Source organism: Rhinolophus sinicus, chromosome 6 (assembly GCF_057876585.1).
Source record: "Rhinolophus sinicus isolate RSI-liver-muscle chromosome 6, RSI-T2T, whole genome shotgun sequence".
NCBI lineage: Eukaryota > Metazoa > Chordata > Mammalia > Chiroptera > Rhinolophidae > Rhinolophus > Rhinolophus sinicus.
The window spans coordinates 25,142,510-25,159,145 of NC_142506.1; the positions used below are offsets into that span (position 1 = coordinate 25,142,510).

General features: G+C 36.9%; 1 long non-coding RNA gene across 1 annotated transcript in view; it reads right to left on the reverse strand.

The window, feature by feature from the left end:
- Window positions 1-16,636, reverse strand: part of LOC141567827 (uncharacterized) — a 178,060-nt gene that overhangs the window by 6,611 nt on the left and 154,813 nt on the right. The window contains exon 3 of the long non-coding RNA XR_016021632.1: window positions 3,196-4,255. This is a non-coding gene — a long non-coding RNA (uncharacterized LOC141567827). The remainder of the gene's footprint in view (window positions 1-3,195; window positions 4,256-16,636) is intronic.

Genomic DNA, 16,636 nt, shown 5'->3' on the forward strand with positions numbered 1-16,636 from the left:
TAAATAGGATTTTGTTGTTCTTTTTCTAGTGAGGTGGAAAGTTAGGTTGTTTGTTTGATCTCTCTCATTTCTTGATGTAGACATTTATCAATATGAACTTTCCTCTTAAGGGAGATCTTTGCTGCATTCTATAAATTTTGGTATGTTGTCTTTTCATTTCCATTTGGCTCAAAGTATTTTTTTTTTCTTTTTCTCTTGAGTTCTTCTTTGACAGATTGGTTGTTCAGTAGCGTGTTGTTTTATCTTCACATATTTGTGAATTTTCCAGTTTTTTTCTTGTACTTTATTTTTTGTTTTATATTATTGTTGTCAGAAAAGATGCTTGATATGATTTCAATCTTCTTAAATTTAGTAAGACTTGTGGCCTAACATATTGTCTATCCTGAGAATGTTCCATGGGCACTTGAGAAGAATGTGTATTCTATTGCTTTTAGATAGAATGTTCCCATTATAGCTGTTAAGTCAATCTGGTCTGACATCTTTAAGGCCAGTGTTTCCTGGCTGATTTTCTGTCTCAATAACCTGTCTCTTGATGAAAGTTGTGTATCAATGTCTCCTACTACTTTAATATTGTTCTATCTATCTCTTTAGGTCTGTTAGTATTTGCTTTATGTATTTTGGTGCTCATATGCTAGATACATGCATATGTACAAATGTTATAGTCATTTGTTGGATTGACCTATCATTATATAATGATCTTATTTTTTTTCTTCCACAGTTTTTGTCTTAAAGTTTATTTTGTCTCATATAAGCATAGCTACTGCAATTTTTTGTTTGTTTGTTTCCACTTGCATGGATATTCTTTTTCCATCCCTTCACTTTCAGTCTGTGTGTATCCTTTCATCTGAAATAAGTCTCTTGTAGGCAGCATATAGATGGGTCTTTGTTTTATAATCCATTCAGTTACTCTATGTATTATGATTGGAGAATTTAGTCAATTTACATTTAATGTAAATGTTGATTAGTATGTAGTAATTGCCATTTTGTTAATTGATTTCTCTCTGTTTTATAATTTTCTTGCTGCTTTCTTTTCTTGCTCTTGTCCATTATGATTTGATGATTTTCTATAAATTCCTTTCTCTGTATCTTTTATGTGTCTGCTATAGGTTTTTGCATTGCGGTTACCATGAAGCTTACATAAAACAACTTATATCTAAAAGAATGTATTTTGAGTTGATAACAATGTAAGTTTGAATGTATTCTAAAGCTCTACATATTTACTCGTCCCCAATATTTACATTTATGTTTTTGATTTCATAATTTATATCTTTTTAGCTTGCCTGTCCATTAACAAATTATTATAGTCATACTTACTTTTATTAATTTGTCTTTTAACCTTCACACTAGCTTCAAAGTGATTAACCTATAATCTTTTCAACAGTAGATTATTCTGAATTTTACTATATATTTACCTTTACCTGTGAAATCTGTATTTTTATGTTTTCCTGTTACTAATTAGTTCTTTTAAATTTCAGTTTAAGAATTCCCTTTAACATTTCTTGCAGGCACTGTCTAGTGGTGATTAAGTCCTTTAGCTTTTTCTTATCTGAAATACTTTTTCTCTCTTCTTCAATTCCAGAAGTCAGATTTGCTAGAATATTCTTAGTTGGCATTTTTACCCCCTTTTAGCATTTTGAATATATCATGCCACTCCCTTCTGGCCTACAAAATTGCTGCTGGAAAATATGCTAATTGTCTAATTGGGGTTCCCTTGTACATAACAAGTTATTTTTCTCTGCTTTTACAATTCTCTCCTTAATTTTTGATACTTTAATTATAATGTCTCTTGGTGTGGGTCTGTTTGGGTTCATCTTATTTGGGACCCTCTGGGCTTCCTGGACCTCAATGTCTATTTCCTTCCTTAGGTTAGAGAAGTTTTCAGCCATTACATCTTCAAATAATTTTTCTTGCCCTTTCTCTTTTCTTCTGGGAACCCTATAATGCAAATGGCCCGCTTGACATCCCTCTATATATTTCTTAAGCAATCTTTACTATTTAAAATTATTTTCTCTTTTTGTTTCTCTGAGGGTTGAGTTCCACTGCCCTGTCTTTGAGTTCACAGACCCTTTCTTCTTCTTTATCTAGTGTACTATTGACCCCCTCTATTGTATTTTTCAGTTCAATTATTGCATTCTTCAGCTCTATGACTTCTACTTAGTACTCTTTTATATTTTCTATCTCTTTATTAACATTTTACTCTGTTCTTCCAATCCTCTCCTGTGCTCAGTGAGCATGATTATGACCATCATTTTCAACTCTTTATCATGTGAATTACTTATCTCCATTTCATTAAGGTCTTTTACTGAGATTTTGTCTTGCTTTCTCATTTGGAATATATTCCTTTGTTTCCTAATTTTCCATGACTCTGTATTGTTTTCTATACATTATATAAAACACCTACCTCTCCCAGTCTTCATAGAGTGGTCCCCAGCAAAGATAAACTTGTTGGTTCAACCCTGTCCTAGCTCTTGGTAGTATCTCAAACCTTTGTTATTGTCCAAGCACGCTATTTTATTTGTAGTGATTCCCAATAGTTGAGGGTATAACACAGCCTGTCAGTGTCCCAAAGGGCAGGTTTTAAGTCAGCTCCTAGATTCAGACTTACTGGAAGGCAGTGTCTTTTAATGTATGTGAATATACTTCTTTCAGGGGAAGACTGGGAGATGGGAATTTCTGTCTGCTCCTTCTACACTGAACCCTGGGTAATAGTTAGTTAAAAACTGTTTCTTACTTTGCTGCTCTTGCATTGATTCTATAAATCCATGCCTTGCTGACAAGCCAAGCCAGATTTTCAAGGGTTGTGTCCCCTGGGCAGCAGACACAAAGTCCAGTGTGCCAGAATTAATCACAAGCTCCTTTATCAGAGATAGCAATGACTTGGAGTGGGATAGAGGGAGAGTGTGAAGATGGTCCCTGCTGTCCTCCCCAGTGTCTAGAGAAGAGTATAGTTGGCCTGTAGATGTGTGTTTAATTAGAAGCAGACCCAGAGGAAAGCCCTGAGACTAAAATCTACCTTCGTAAGTGGAGTACTGGAAAAGCACAAAGAAAGAGGCAGGCCACTCCAATCTGACAACTAACAGAGTTTATTAAGGGAAATTTACTTATGAGACATCTTGGGTGGTAACAAGGATTATATGTATAGGACAGGATAGATAGGGGTACTGGCCTTGTCCTAAGATAAGGAAAATGCCTTACCTGCTTGCCCAGGGCAGGATAACAGCATGCCATGTGGCATAGGGGAGGTGTCAATCAGATAGTCTCTCAGGGGATTGATGATATGCGGTCTCTCTTCTTGCCTGGATCTAGCTTGCATGTCCAGGAGCAGTCAAGTCATGGAACAGTCTTTCCTCTACAGAAGACTACCCATGAGGCCACAGTTATGAAGATAAGCTTTCAGAGAAATACTGAGCACCTCAGTCTGTTGCTTCTCTGCTATACCATGGGGGTGGTGGCCAGTTAAGAATTCTTTCTCTGTTGCTCTGTGGGACCCCTCTGCTTAAACCTCTCTGGCCACCAGAACCAGGTGATGTAGAGGTGTCTCCTGGGAGGCAGACACTAAATTCAAGGCAGCAGATGAGTGTGTAAGTTCCTTTCTAGGAGATACAAGCAACGTGAAGCAAGAGAGAGGAAGAGCATAAAAATGATGTCACTAGCCTCTCTCTGTCTTTGGAGAGTATTTTAGTAGGCCCCTGGAGGTATATTAAATTAGATGACTGTCCCTTTGTCTGATGCTTTAAGATAAGTAAGTAAGCCTCTTTCACAGAAAGCCTGGGCTTTTTTCAATTGACGGGCTCTGGGGCAGGTGAGTTTGTGTACATGAGCACTTTAAGAATTATTTCTCAGTTCACTATAGCCTGTGGGTCTCCTGGACACAAGCCTCATCGGCTTTCAAAGCTAGATGATTTGTGGGCTCATCTCTCAGGGGCAGAACTTAAAAGCTGGGGTGTCTGATGTGGGATTCAAACCCTTCATTCCTCGGGGTTTAAGTCCCCTCCCAGTTGTGGATCACTGTTCTGGGATGAGGCTAATAGGCAAGATTTTGTCTCAGCCTCTCCTACCCGCTTTTATGTAGGTTCTTCCACATTCACCTGATTTGTAGGAGTTGCTCAGCTAGATTCTGTTTTCTTTACAGAGGAAATTGTTCTGTATGTAGTTATAGATTTGATGTCTTCATGGGAGGACACTAGTTCAGTATCCTCCTATGTTGCCATCTTGAACCAGAATTTTCAGGACTCAAGTTCTTGAACCAGCTAACCTAATAGGAAATAAGATTAAAATTTTGTATTTATTGATGAAAACCTATTTAAAAGTACATTTGAAAAATGTGGCAGAATAGTTAGCTTTAGCAACCTTCCCTTCTCCCCCTATTGCCCAGCAGAAAGAGTAGGCAAGGAAAACAAGGATTGATTTAAAGGAAGCAAAATAGAATTTTAAGTTTTCCAGATTTTAAAAGTTGGTATTATATTTAGGTATCACTTGTTAAAATGTACCCCTTTCTTTGGAGATTAGTGATCTGTTTTCTGCACTGTGTTATATGTATAAGTATATTTTTTGATAAAGTTTTTTGAGATGACTAGTTTACAGCCCAATTAATAATAATTAATAGGAAAAAAATCTCATTTGGGGGTAAATAGCTTTTATTATTCCAATAATAACTTGTTTCCATCAATAAATTAAGGGACACAGTGTCCAACTTCATTTAAAGTCATGAAAATTTTATATTAATTTTCATGCTGTTGTCAGTTTGAATTAGGTCATGAATATTACTATTTTTTGAATTCTCTAGAAAAGATTTTCTCTTTTTTAGATAAATAATAAACCTTAGCCTTTTGTTTTTGTTGTTGATTGGTGATCCCACTATTAATTGACTTCTCTACATTTGATTAGCTCACTTTGAATTAGTTTTAGGTTCCCTGTAATACTCATAGCATTTTAATTTAATCTGAAATATAATACAGGTCTAGCATTTGACAACATGATATCCTTTCTTTTTCTTCCAGTCTCTCTATACCATAAGGCTTGTAGACCTTATTTTAACACATTGAGCCCCTCTCTACATGGAGTCACAGAATATTTAAGACAGATACTCTCCCATAAGAGGTCATTTATACATTTAAGAAAGAAAAAACCTCTATCAAATACTATCATCAAAGAAGCATAAATATTTATACATATCCAGTAGGGCAGGACACCAATCATCCAAATAATTGAGAGACTCGCGTGATACAGTTGTTTGCATTATTATAACTATTTGCCAAAAATTCTCTCTTTAATACAAAAGAAACAAATAAAATCAGTGTTTACCAAATACCCCTTTGTTGAATAAGACCTGGCTTACTGGTCCTCTATTCCATGTACTGCAACTGTATAATGTTTCTGTGTGGCAAAGATTGGAAAAGTAAAAGTTTTATTTCAAACACCTTTGCAGCTAGGATTCTACATATCAGGCAGGGCTTGCCAGTGACATCCACTCATACTATGTCCAGAAGATGGAAGTGGGTTGGAGGCCAATGATCTACTTCACTCTGTTTTCTGTGAGCAATCCCATGTTGGGTCTTTCTGAAAAGCTGCTTTACAGCCCAGCTGCTGCCATGGGGATGGCCAGCAGCATTTGCCAAGGCACTTGGTGGCCGTCTGATTCTTATCCCTTGCTCACAGCTGAAGGAGCAGTTCTCCTGACTGGCAAGTCCCTCATTGTTGATCTGAGGGACATTCCTAGAGGACCTGCCTAGAGACTATTTCTTCTTTGTTTTGAATCATTTTTCTGTTTCAAATAGCTACTTTTTTGTTTCTTCCCACTGTATTCTAACTGATACTGCCTCAGGAAGGACAGTTTAGAAAAGAGCAGCTGAGGTGGACCAAAGGTAAATCAAAATTTTTTCAATTATAAGTTTGAAAGCATTTCTAAGAATCTCAGCTACTAAAGTTCAAACTTTGTTGTAGCCTCCAGCACTTGGTGGATGGGTGATAATGGATCAATCATGCTGATAGGAAGTGTGGCAGGATGCAAAGAGCAGAACATTTAGAAATTAGGCAGGAATGCAGTCTAGTGGGTTCCTAGTTAATGCTATAGATAGTTTCCAGACACACTGGCAAAATAAAGGTAGGGAAATCAAAGAAGAAACCTGATCCTTAGATAAAGATAAAAGTCCCATAGTTATCACTGGAAAATTAGTGTCCTATGCCTGGGATGGAAACCCATGCTAAGCGAGAAGGGTGAATAGACTCATAGACTTACTGGCTGTATAACCTTCAGCATTTTCCTTCATCTCTGAGCCTCAGTTTCCAGAGCTATAAAATGTGGATATTAACACCTTGCTTATAGAGTTTTATTAGATATAAAGGATGTAAAGCACCTATAGAGCCTGACATATAACAGGTGTTCAAAAATGGTAATAAACTATTACCCCCTCAGCTTTTAATAGTGAATTAAGCCTTGTTCACACAGAATCAGAAAGACTAAAATATGAGAATTGAAACAGAAGATAGCAAAAAATGATAAATAGCAAGATATAGAGCCAGAAGGGCTAATGTTGTCTCACAGGCCCCGAGACACAGAAAAAGGAAACATTCTCCTATGGTGATAAGAAAGGAAATAAAGTAGTCTGGAGCCACAAAGAATCTAGGACGGGGCCCTCCTGCTGCCTTAGCCCTGGGTGACTATAAAAACACCCGGGCTGCTCTCAGCAGTAGAGGTATGCATAGTGGTTTCTATTATAATTCTGTTTTCACTCAAAACTTGCCAAAACTTTTCTTCTGAGGTGAAACGCTCCAGTATTTTTTTTTATGGTTTACATTGATTATTTGAAGTAGCATTGGAAGAAAGCAAAGACATGCTTCTTATTAGAATGCAAGGAGGTGGGAGAAGAGACACAAAATGATAAGATGCCCCTTTATAAAGTGAACCATGTTAGATTGTTCATACAGATCATGTAAGAAGCAGCTGCATTTTCCTATTGAGATTCAGAATGAGATTCAGAATGTGAAAGATTTACAACAAGGGACTTCATGTTCCTGTTTATGTTCTAAATATGGTCATTATTGACTAAAACACATGTGAACTTCATGAGGTAGCAACCACATTCTCTGCTTCTTTGTGCTCACGTGGCTTAATGTACACTAACTGTGTCCACGGCCTATGTACCTGGTTTCTAAAGCCAAGACAGCACAAAAATAACTGGTCCATTCAGTTGAATCAATCAAACTACTGGTCAGTTCAGTGAAACAAAAGCTCAACAATTGTTTTGATGTGCAAAACAAACTTGTTCAGGTATAGACAGATCTACAATCTCTTAGTTAATTTAATGTTCATCATTTAAAAAACCATGCTAAAATAGCATGGTGTATGTAGGATTATTATAAACTTTTTATATGTGGATTCAACTATATACTTTTAGGAATGACTACCCATGTTCCATAAAGTTCAATCTCCATGTGGTACAATTTTTCTTTAAGAAAGTTTACCTTAGGCAGAGGTAGGTCTGAAAAGTATAACTGCCTTGAGCTTGATTCAGAAGTGTGATGCTTCCTGGGGAAGCCATGAGCTCGACACTTCAGGAGACATCAACCAGTGATGCATGGGACATGGGTACAACTTTGAGGTTCAGCTTAATTCAGAATGTAGTTTCATGCAGATAATTGAATAGATTAGGGATCAGGAAATAGGGCACTAATATTGAACCATGATAACATTAAGTACCTGTTTACTGGGACTCTTTAGATCAGTGACTCTGCTGAGACAACAGGGATATGCTGTGAAATCTACTCCACTCATGGAGGCCAACCCCACGTAGAACCCTGTGCTGCTTAGAAGCCCTCAGAGGTACTTCTGACCAATGACTTCTACGTCTCCCTAGTAGACAAAACAAACCTCTCTCCCTTTCACAAGCTAAAGCTTCTCTCCAGCATGCTGGCAGCTCCAGTCCACGATTTCCCTTAAGCCACTGCCTGCTTCATAGACCACTGTGGCAGGGAGCACTTCAATAGCAATCCCACAGAATCTGGTATCACCATTTTAAGTAAGAATCTCTACCCAAGGCTTCTTCCCAAGACTTCTACCCTGGCCTCCTCCCAGGATATTGGTGGCCAGATCTTACATACAATTCACATTATCCCCTCAGTCTACACGATAAGATGGTTGGCCTACAGACCATTGTGTGGTGGTGCCATCATTCACTGTCTGTAGTATTGACTCCTATGTCTGCAGCTGGGTCTATTGCAACCATTGCTTTCCCAATTCATTGGGGCAGATGGCAGAAATGCTACCATGATGATGGTCCTTCCCCCACTCCATCCACTGTCTTTTCAGGGATACTTGTCACTTTTCTCTTTTAACTTTCCGATCCATTCTAAAGTCAATTTTGCATCTTAATGCTACATTAATGCTCTAAAATCTGTTGCTTTCATCTTATTCTTCCCCACTTGACATTTTTAAACTTTAGGTCTGTTAAACATTAATACTGTTGCCAAAAATTGGGTCCTTGGTTTACGCCTTAGGAAAGAATTCAAGGATGCACTGAATACACCCAGCAAGCAAAGCCAAGAAGCAGTGGATTTATTGAGAAAAAAGGAAATGGTATACTCCCAAAATAGTAGGAGCGGGTAGGCCAGGAGAAGAGCAGCTGCCCTGAAGAACAAAGAGGCTTAGGATTTTATTAGAATGAAGGCATAAAATATTCAAGATTTAGGGGTGACATTCTAGGCATTCCTAGGCGGGTCCTCACTGACCACTCCTTCCCATTGGGAGGTGGGATTTCCTTGTCTTTATTTGGCCCTTGTTAGAACTGTCATGGTGACATGGGGTGGAGATTTTTCCCTGCCGCAATGCTAATAACATTATGATCTATTATAATTAGTTAAAGTTCACTGTAAGTGGCAAGATAGTGTCCTAGATCTGTTCTTTGCCACCAAAATCTAGTTCTGGCTGGTTTGGTAGCTACACCTTTTTTTTTTCCTGTTAAACTCTCTATATTATTATTTTTACAATAGAAAGTTAAAAATGAAGACTTTGAGTTACTATATATGATTTCTTCTCAGATTACAAAGCTTATATTATATAACTGGGGTTCCCTAAATTGATTTCTTTTAAAACAGTCCTAAAAAGACCAGAAGAGAATACAAAAGCTCTCCCTGCAGCCTTATTCTTTCTGCCCATGGTATAAATACCATTGAAGTTGTAATTTGATTTGAGACTAAAGAAAATAATAATACCAATAATATTATATATTGGCACTTACTGTATTCTGGCCGCCGTATTAAGTACTTTACAAACATGGTATAGAATAATGGTTAAAAGCACCAATTTAATATTAGCCAATATACATTAAATCTCAGTTTGGGCACTTTACTAGTTTTGTAATTTAGGCAAATTAATATTCAAAGGCCTTCAATTTTCTATCTATAAAATGGAAGTACTGCTAGTAACTACCCCTGGGCTATTTTGAGAACCATCTGAGATATTGCATGTAAAACTCTTAGTGAACGTCTGGCACTTACTAAATCAGATATGCAGCATGAGTTGTTACTGATACTAGTATTGCTTTTTTCATTTACGAAAATTGATCACTATAGCCATCTATACATAGATGAGGAAACTAAAGTTCAGAGAAGCTAAGTAACTTCCCCCCAATCATGCAGCTGATAATGGCCTAAAAAGGTGCTTATTCCCAGATCTGACTACACACCCTGACTCGGGCTCTGACACAGAACAGTGGTGGTTCTTATCTCACATTCTTTAAAACTATAGGTGCCCATGTGTGCCCACGGGGATTCACATTACTGGGTTTGCTGCGGAGCTCATAGGTGGCTTTTTATTGCTATTTTCAGATTTCACAGTTAATTTTGATGACAGCTAAACAAAGTGCACTGCTTCTTACCTACACAAGCAGCAAAGCATTTCTCGTGGTGTATGATCAGGATAAAATGAAAACAATTATATGAAATATACTTATAAAATGTTAGCCTCTTTTAATATCTAGTACATGTTCAAAGCTATTTTCCTAATTGATAAAAGAAAGGAAAAAATATGATTCTTGAGGATAGATGCCTCAAAGGAAATTCTTGTTGGGCAAAAAATCATTGCATCTTTTAAATGGCAAGTTCATAGAAGTCCTCTGAGCAGGTAAAGTGGTTTTGTAAAAGTTATATTCTAACTATGAAAGAAAATTCAAGACGTTTTTAGGAAAAGATGTTAACAATGAGTATTGCCTGGGGCAGAACAGGAATCTGCATCTCTGGGGTGAGCTGCACTATGCTGCCTGCTGGTCTTTCCATCAGGAGCTCAGAGCTTTGAGCAGAGCTCAGAGTTCTGCTCTCTCCTCACATCTAGCACCATCCATCACTGCGTCTTTAAATCCAGTCCATGTTTCTCCTCTTTCCCACTGCTTCTATTCTAAATCAAGCTCTCATTAACTTCTTTCCTGGACTATTTTCAGTTTCCAAACATGCTCCTGAACCCATCATTTCTATAAACATACCACAGCCCTCCTTAAAATCCTTTCCCCAACCGTAGTCGAATCTCTTTAGTTTGTCAGTTAAGAATGTCCACGATCTGTCTCTAGCACTTTCCAGTTCTCGTCCACAATCCCGTCCCATGCTTTCTCCTTGCTGTGCCTTTACATCTGTTATTACGTTCACCTGGAGGTCTCTGCCACCTTTCCTCATGTTCAAGTTTTGTCCTGCTCTCAAGGTAGACTTCCAAGGTCATTTTCTTCATATTGTCCTGATTCCCACAAGTAAATGTGATTTCTCCTACCTATGAACTCATGCCATATGTTATTTATACATTTCGAATTTTGTGGCACTGTAGGGGAGGAAAAATATAATTTCCTCTACCCATCTTAGATTCTCCAGCTTGCGGCTTTGTAAATTAGACTGGCCAAAGACAGATTAATAAAAAATAATAAAACAAAACACACAAATAACCAGAAATGTACTACACTTGAACTTAGTCAAAAAGCCTAGAAGCAATAAACAGAATTTATTAATATGGACTTCTGGGCTTCAGTGTCCTAGGAACGGACTGTGCCAATGAAGTGAAGAAAGAATGGTTTTAAAGAGGCATCATCCCAACATACCTGGCAGTGCCCTTAACAGAGAACAACAGCTTAGCCCCTGGGCTCACGCATCCTGTCAGAGACACTGATATTTAAACCAGGCTTTAAAACAGGGGTGTCCAAACTCTTTTCAACGTTTTTTTACCAAGGGCCATATGCGTTAAAATACACAAACTGCCGGGCCACACACTCGAGGTGAAGTACGTATTGCCTCACCTGGTGTATTTAAGTAAACTAAATATATTTTTGGAATTTGCTGCGGGCCAATTAACAATGGATTGCGGGCTGCAGTTGGCCCACAGGCTGCAGTTTGGACACCCCTGCTTTAAAAGACAAGTAGGTATTGGCTGGGTGAAGGGTTGAGGCTCAGGAAACTAAGAAGAAGGAGCATCCTAGGTGTGTCGGTGTAAGTTCTCTGAGGGTGGGGACAGCCATATTTGTTACTTCAGAGAAAAAATTCACAGTAGTAAATGGGCAGTTTATGTTCGATGAGTGAGAATGAAGGCAGTATTAAGACATTAAATACAAAACAAAAGAAATTGTTAATCATGTCTGGATAAAGAAAGGAGTGGAAGTACATTTGAGCGCAGCGTGATGGTCCATCAGTTTTCACTGAAAACTTTGTGTAGGAATTAGTTAGCTTTTTTAGTCTTGTCATCAGATTATTATTTAATGCTTAACCCCCGCTCTTCTACCGCTGAAAGCATGCTATTAACTATGAATTTAATTATTTTCAAAATTGCAGTCAATAGGGCACTTGGGTTTCTCTCCTGAGGAGACACATTTTGTTTCTTTTCACTCAGTTTCACTAAAGTATGGCACAGAACAGTTATGCCTTTCCCCTCGATGGCTTCTATAGTAATTTTGAAGTCAGAATTTTTCTTATTTTTCTTTCCTGTCCACAATATTGGGCATGCAGCAGAGCAACACAAAGGATGCAAAAGGCAAAGGCATTCCTTCACTTAAATGCACAATTTGTGGGAAAGAAAAACTAAACGAGTCATGGTTGTTGTAGACCCTTTACCAAATTATGGGAAGTCTTATGGTTATTAATCATGTTTTTACCATTGTGACACTAGATTGCATTATCAAAATACTTTAGTTTTATAATTTCAGAAATTGCTGTTTTAAATATATTTTATGATATGACAAATGGTCCCATGGTCTATAGAACATACACGTATATGAACGTTTGATTTGTGGGGGTTCAGAGCTAATCACCCCAGATGTGCTTCTGTGGTATGCAGATTGTTTTGACTAAGGGTAACTTTAACTGAGGGCTCAGGAGAAACTTCTGCCCCTCCCTTGACTACCTGGAAGAACTTTAATTAGGGGCCTTGCCCATAACGGCAGATTATCAGAGATAACCTCTTTTGACCTATCTATAGGGCAGGACAAACTTCTATTTACTAAGCATCTGCTCTTCTTATCCCCCTGCACTGATCATTTGAAGCCCTCAAGGTACCTTTCCTCATCCCTAGCTCAGGATGTTTTATATTCCCATGTTCCCTTTCTATCTCTGAATCTCAAGTGTGTGTAGGATCTCTGACTCTCTCATGCATGCAGGGTTCCCACACATATGTATGTATTATATTTGGTTATTTTCTCTTGCTAATCTGTCTCATGTCTATTTGATTATTAGACCAGCCAAAAGAACCTTGATGGTAGAGAAAAGTTTGTTCCTTCCCCACATATATTAGGATAGCTAAATGCAGCTTGTAGAAGTAGCGTATAGAAATCCCGAGCCCCATGTCTCCTTCTCTCTGAAACTGTCCTATCTTCCCTGGCAGACCTGGTTACTTTCTATATACTAAGCCCTTTAATACAGCAGTTATAATTAATTATAATTACTGTTCACATGCCTGCCCCCTTCACTAAACTAAGTGACTCAAAGGCAGGGAATGTTTATTATTTGTCTTTCTAACCACAGGACTATAGATATAGTAGATGCTCAAAATATATTTCTGCAGGAACAAATAGGAGTGAAGTCATTAGGACATATTATTGAGGTTATCAAAGATTGGACCTTTTTCTTAATAATGTGCATAAAACTTTAAAGGGGTTGTTCATTTAAAAAAATCTCTCCCTATCCCCCATCTAAGCTAACACCCAAATACCCCCTCAGCCACTTTGACACCTAGTTCTTGTAAATGTTTTCCTTCCTTCCATGTATTCACACTCATAATCCAGTGAGTCTAAGAAACACAGCCGTGTTTCAACATCTGGGATTCATCAGGCTGGTTCTGTTCATCAAAGTTCTGGAGATCAGTTCCAGATGTTGCCTAACTAACGCTACATAAGCATTGTTCACATTTTTATCTACAATCAGACCTAACTTCCCATAGCTTGAGAGTAACTTACTTTGTATAGGTAGGCGTTCACTGCACTATTTTTTAAAATTAACTCTCAATAAAGATATAGGCTGATCTATTCGTCTTAGACGTGAATGAATATTAATAAAAGTTCAAGATATATTTTAGAAATTACACATATAATCACATTAGTTCAAAGATCCCATAAGAAGGAACAAAAAAATTGAAACTGTCCAAGTGTTTACTATGTGCTGATGTAGGAGAGGAAAATAATTTTCCCTCTCCCCTTCTAGGTTCTTGGTGAATACCCTCCTGTCATAAACTACAGATTAACAGGAGGAAAACAAATAGTTTAATAGCATGTATACCTCCTGCATACATTGGAGATACCAGGAAAACTGAGTAACTCCCAAAACGACCCAACCAATCACCTATCACCTTAAATAGCATCTCCAGCTAAAGACAAAAGAAGATGGGGGAGGTGGAGAGGCAGGGGCAGTTATGTGAGATTATCAGGCAAAGTAGAGTAAACAAGGGTATGGTTGTTAATGCAGATTTAAGTTGTTGCTTTCTCCATTGATAAGAGTTTCTAGAGAGTTACTCATCTCTCTCTTCGGGTACAGAGATGGAGACACCCTTATGAATGGAGATTTCCTTTATAAATGTAAATGCCTTTTACAGAAGGAACAACTTCTACTTGGTTTTCAGAGCTTCTCCTGTCTTTTGTAAATAATCAGTTCAAGATGACCCTATGCCAAAGAGGCACACTGGGGGTGGCATAGTTTACTTTCCTTTACTGGACACCATCTTGGGTAATTCCACATGTACTATCTTATTTAATTGATTTAATTTCTATGACTGGGTGAAATAGAAATTATATCCATTATCTAAATAAGAATATACCGGCTCAATTACATTTTTGAAAAATAAATGCTTAGTGTCTAAGCTGAGATTAGTCATTTTTCTTACCCCAAATTTGGTACTCTTTCTATGTGCTGTCTTTCTTTATAATCTTACACAGTATGGGCCAGAAGGGTACATTTGGGAAAATTTATCCCAATTAAAATATATGTACAACCATCTTGGAAACTATTTTCCTGAGGAAGACCATAACTATAAAACCTATGTCTTCTTTTCAGATATAAGTTATTATTTTGTATTGTCCATATTTTGTTAAAATAATCACTTTAATTATCTGATTGATAACATAATAGGATTTTCATAAAGCTTGAAGTCTGGCATGCAAGGAAAATAAAGTGAATAGGTCCAATCCCAGTGGTGGAGCCTTAAGCACTTTGTGTTCCAGAAATGCTGCAGGGCTCTAGAAAAAGCCTATGTACTATCAAATGAAAGTCATGACTGAGTGCTGAAGTAGCAGAATTGTAGGATGCATGTTCTAAAGGGTCCTCCTATGGCAATGCAAGGAGAGCCTGCAGAATTACAACATACTTGTGTTTCAAAGCAGAGTAGGGCTCAACATAAAGCCTAGGAAATCTCCAACGATGAAGATAAAGAAGAGAAAAAATATGTGGAGGAGAAAGTGGAGGAAGAATAAAAACACTGAGCAAAACCCTGAATAGTGCCAGTAAACAATACAAAAGTGCAGGTTCATTCTAATAGCAGTCCTGTGCTCAGGAGACAGCTCGGCCATTCTGCCAGGTGAGGATGATGACTATTAAGGCAGGACGCTCCATGGGAGCTAAAGTGGCTGTAGATATATGTGCCTTTGGTTCCCGTGAGGCAAATCAAATCCTATGTGGCAGAAAACCACCCTACATGAGACCTTCAGAATTCTCAAAAGCTGTGTAATTAAAATCAACTCACAATTTTTTTTTTAAATCAGCTAACAATAAATGAAATAGACCACCATGAAACAGAGGCATCAGAAACAACAACAAAATACACTAACTGAAACTGCCAAAACCTGGAAATATTAGAATTAACTACTGTAAAATGATCATGTTATAAAATGTCTAAAGCAATTTAAAAACACAGTAAAGATCAGCATGGAACAAGAGATTATTAAAAATGACCAAGCAGATTGTAAACAGACCAAGTAGAAATTTCATAAATAAAAAATAGATTCATTAAAATTAAAAGTTCAGTGGTTATTTGAAATAACGTATTAGACACAGCTAAAGAGACAATGAACTAGGAGCAAGGACTGAAAATTTACAGTACTGAGAGATAAGAACATGACAATATAAAAGGTTAAGAACTATTGAAGATAAAATAAACACAAGAAGGTCAAACATGCCTCTAATTGTAGTTCTTTACAAATTATACAGAAAGAACACAAAAGAGACAATAATGAAAGGTTGAGAATTAGGCCAAGAATTGCAGAACACTTATGATAAACAGAAACTAAGGGTATAAGATACACATATACCAAATAGAATAATTGAAGAAAAATCTACCTGTAAAACATAGTATAGTAAAACTTCAGAACACCAAAGATAAAGGAAGTATCTAAAAGGCAGACAAAGAAAAAATCAGCATACCTATCAGGAAGATTGATTTTCAGCAGCTTCAATGGAAATCAAAAGTCCTAACCATAACATCTTTAAAATGTTGAAAGAAGTAACTATCAACCTAAAGTTGTATTGTTATAAAAATTATTTTTCAAGATCGTAATCAAAATAAACACATTTACAAAAAAGAAAAACAGTTTATCAACAACAGACCGTACTAATAATGCACATTCTAAAAGACATATTAAAGAAGGAATGATTCTAGAAATAACTTATGAAATGCAAAAAAATGTTGATCAAAGGAATTGTTAACCATGTAGACAAATCTAAAATAAAATAGTGTAAATAACAATAAAATGATGACTAACTTCTGTGTTAATAAAGAAAAGACAGAAGAAAAATACTAGATCTATACTATCCAATACAGTATCTATTAGCCACACGTTGCTATTTAAACTTAAATAAAATTAAGTTTATAATTCAGTTGCCCACACTAGCTACATTTCTGATGTTCAATAGCCACATATACTGGTGGTCCTATCTAGTTTGTAAGACAAGAGTTACTACTATAAATATGGAAAGAAACTAAAATATCACTATTAACAAATGATAGAAACCCAAAGAATCTACCAACAAAATATTAGAATTAGTGTTTGTCAAGGAGATGGAATATAATAACAATATTCAAAAATAAACGTGACATACACACACCAGTTACAAATTTAGAAAACGTAATAGTATTTATAATATCAAAATATATGAGTACAATGAAATAGATATTTTAAAAGATGATATGCTT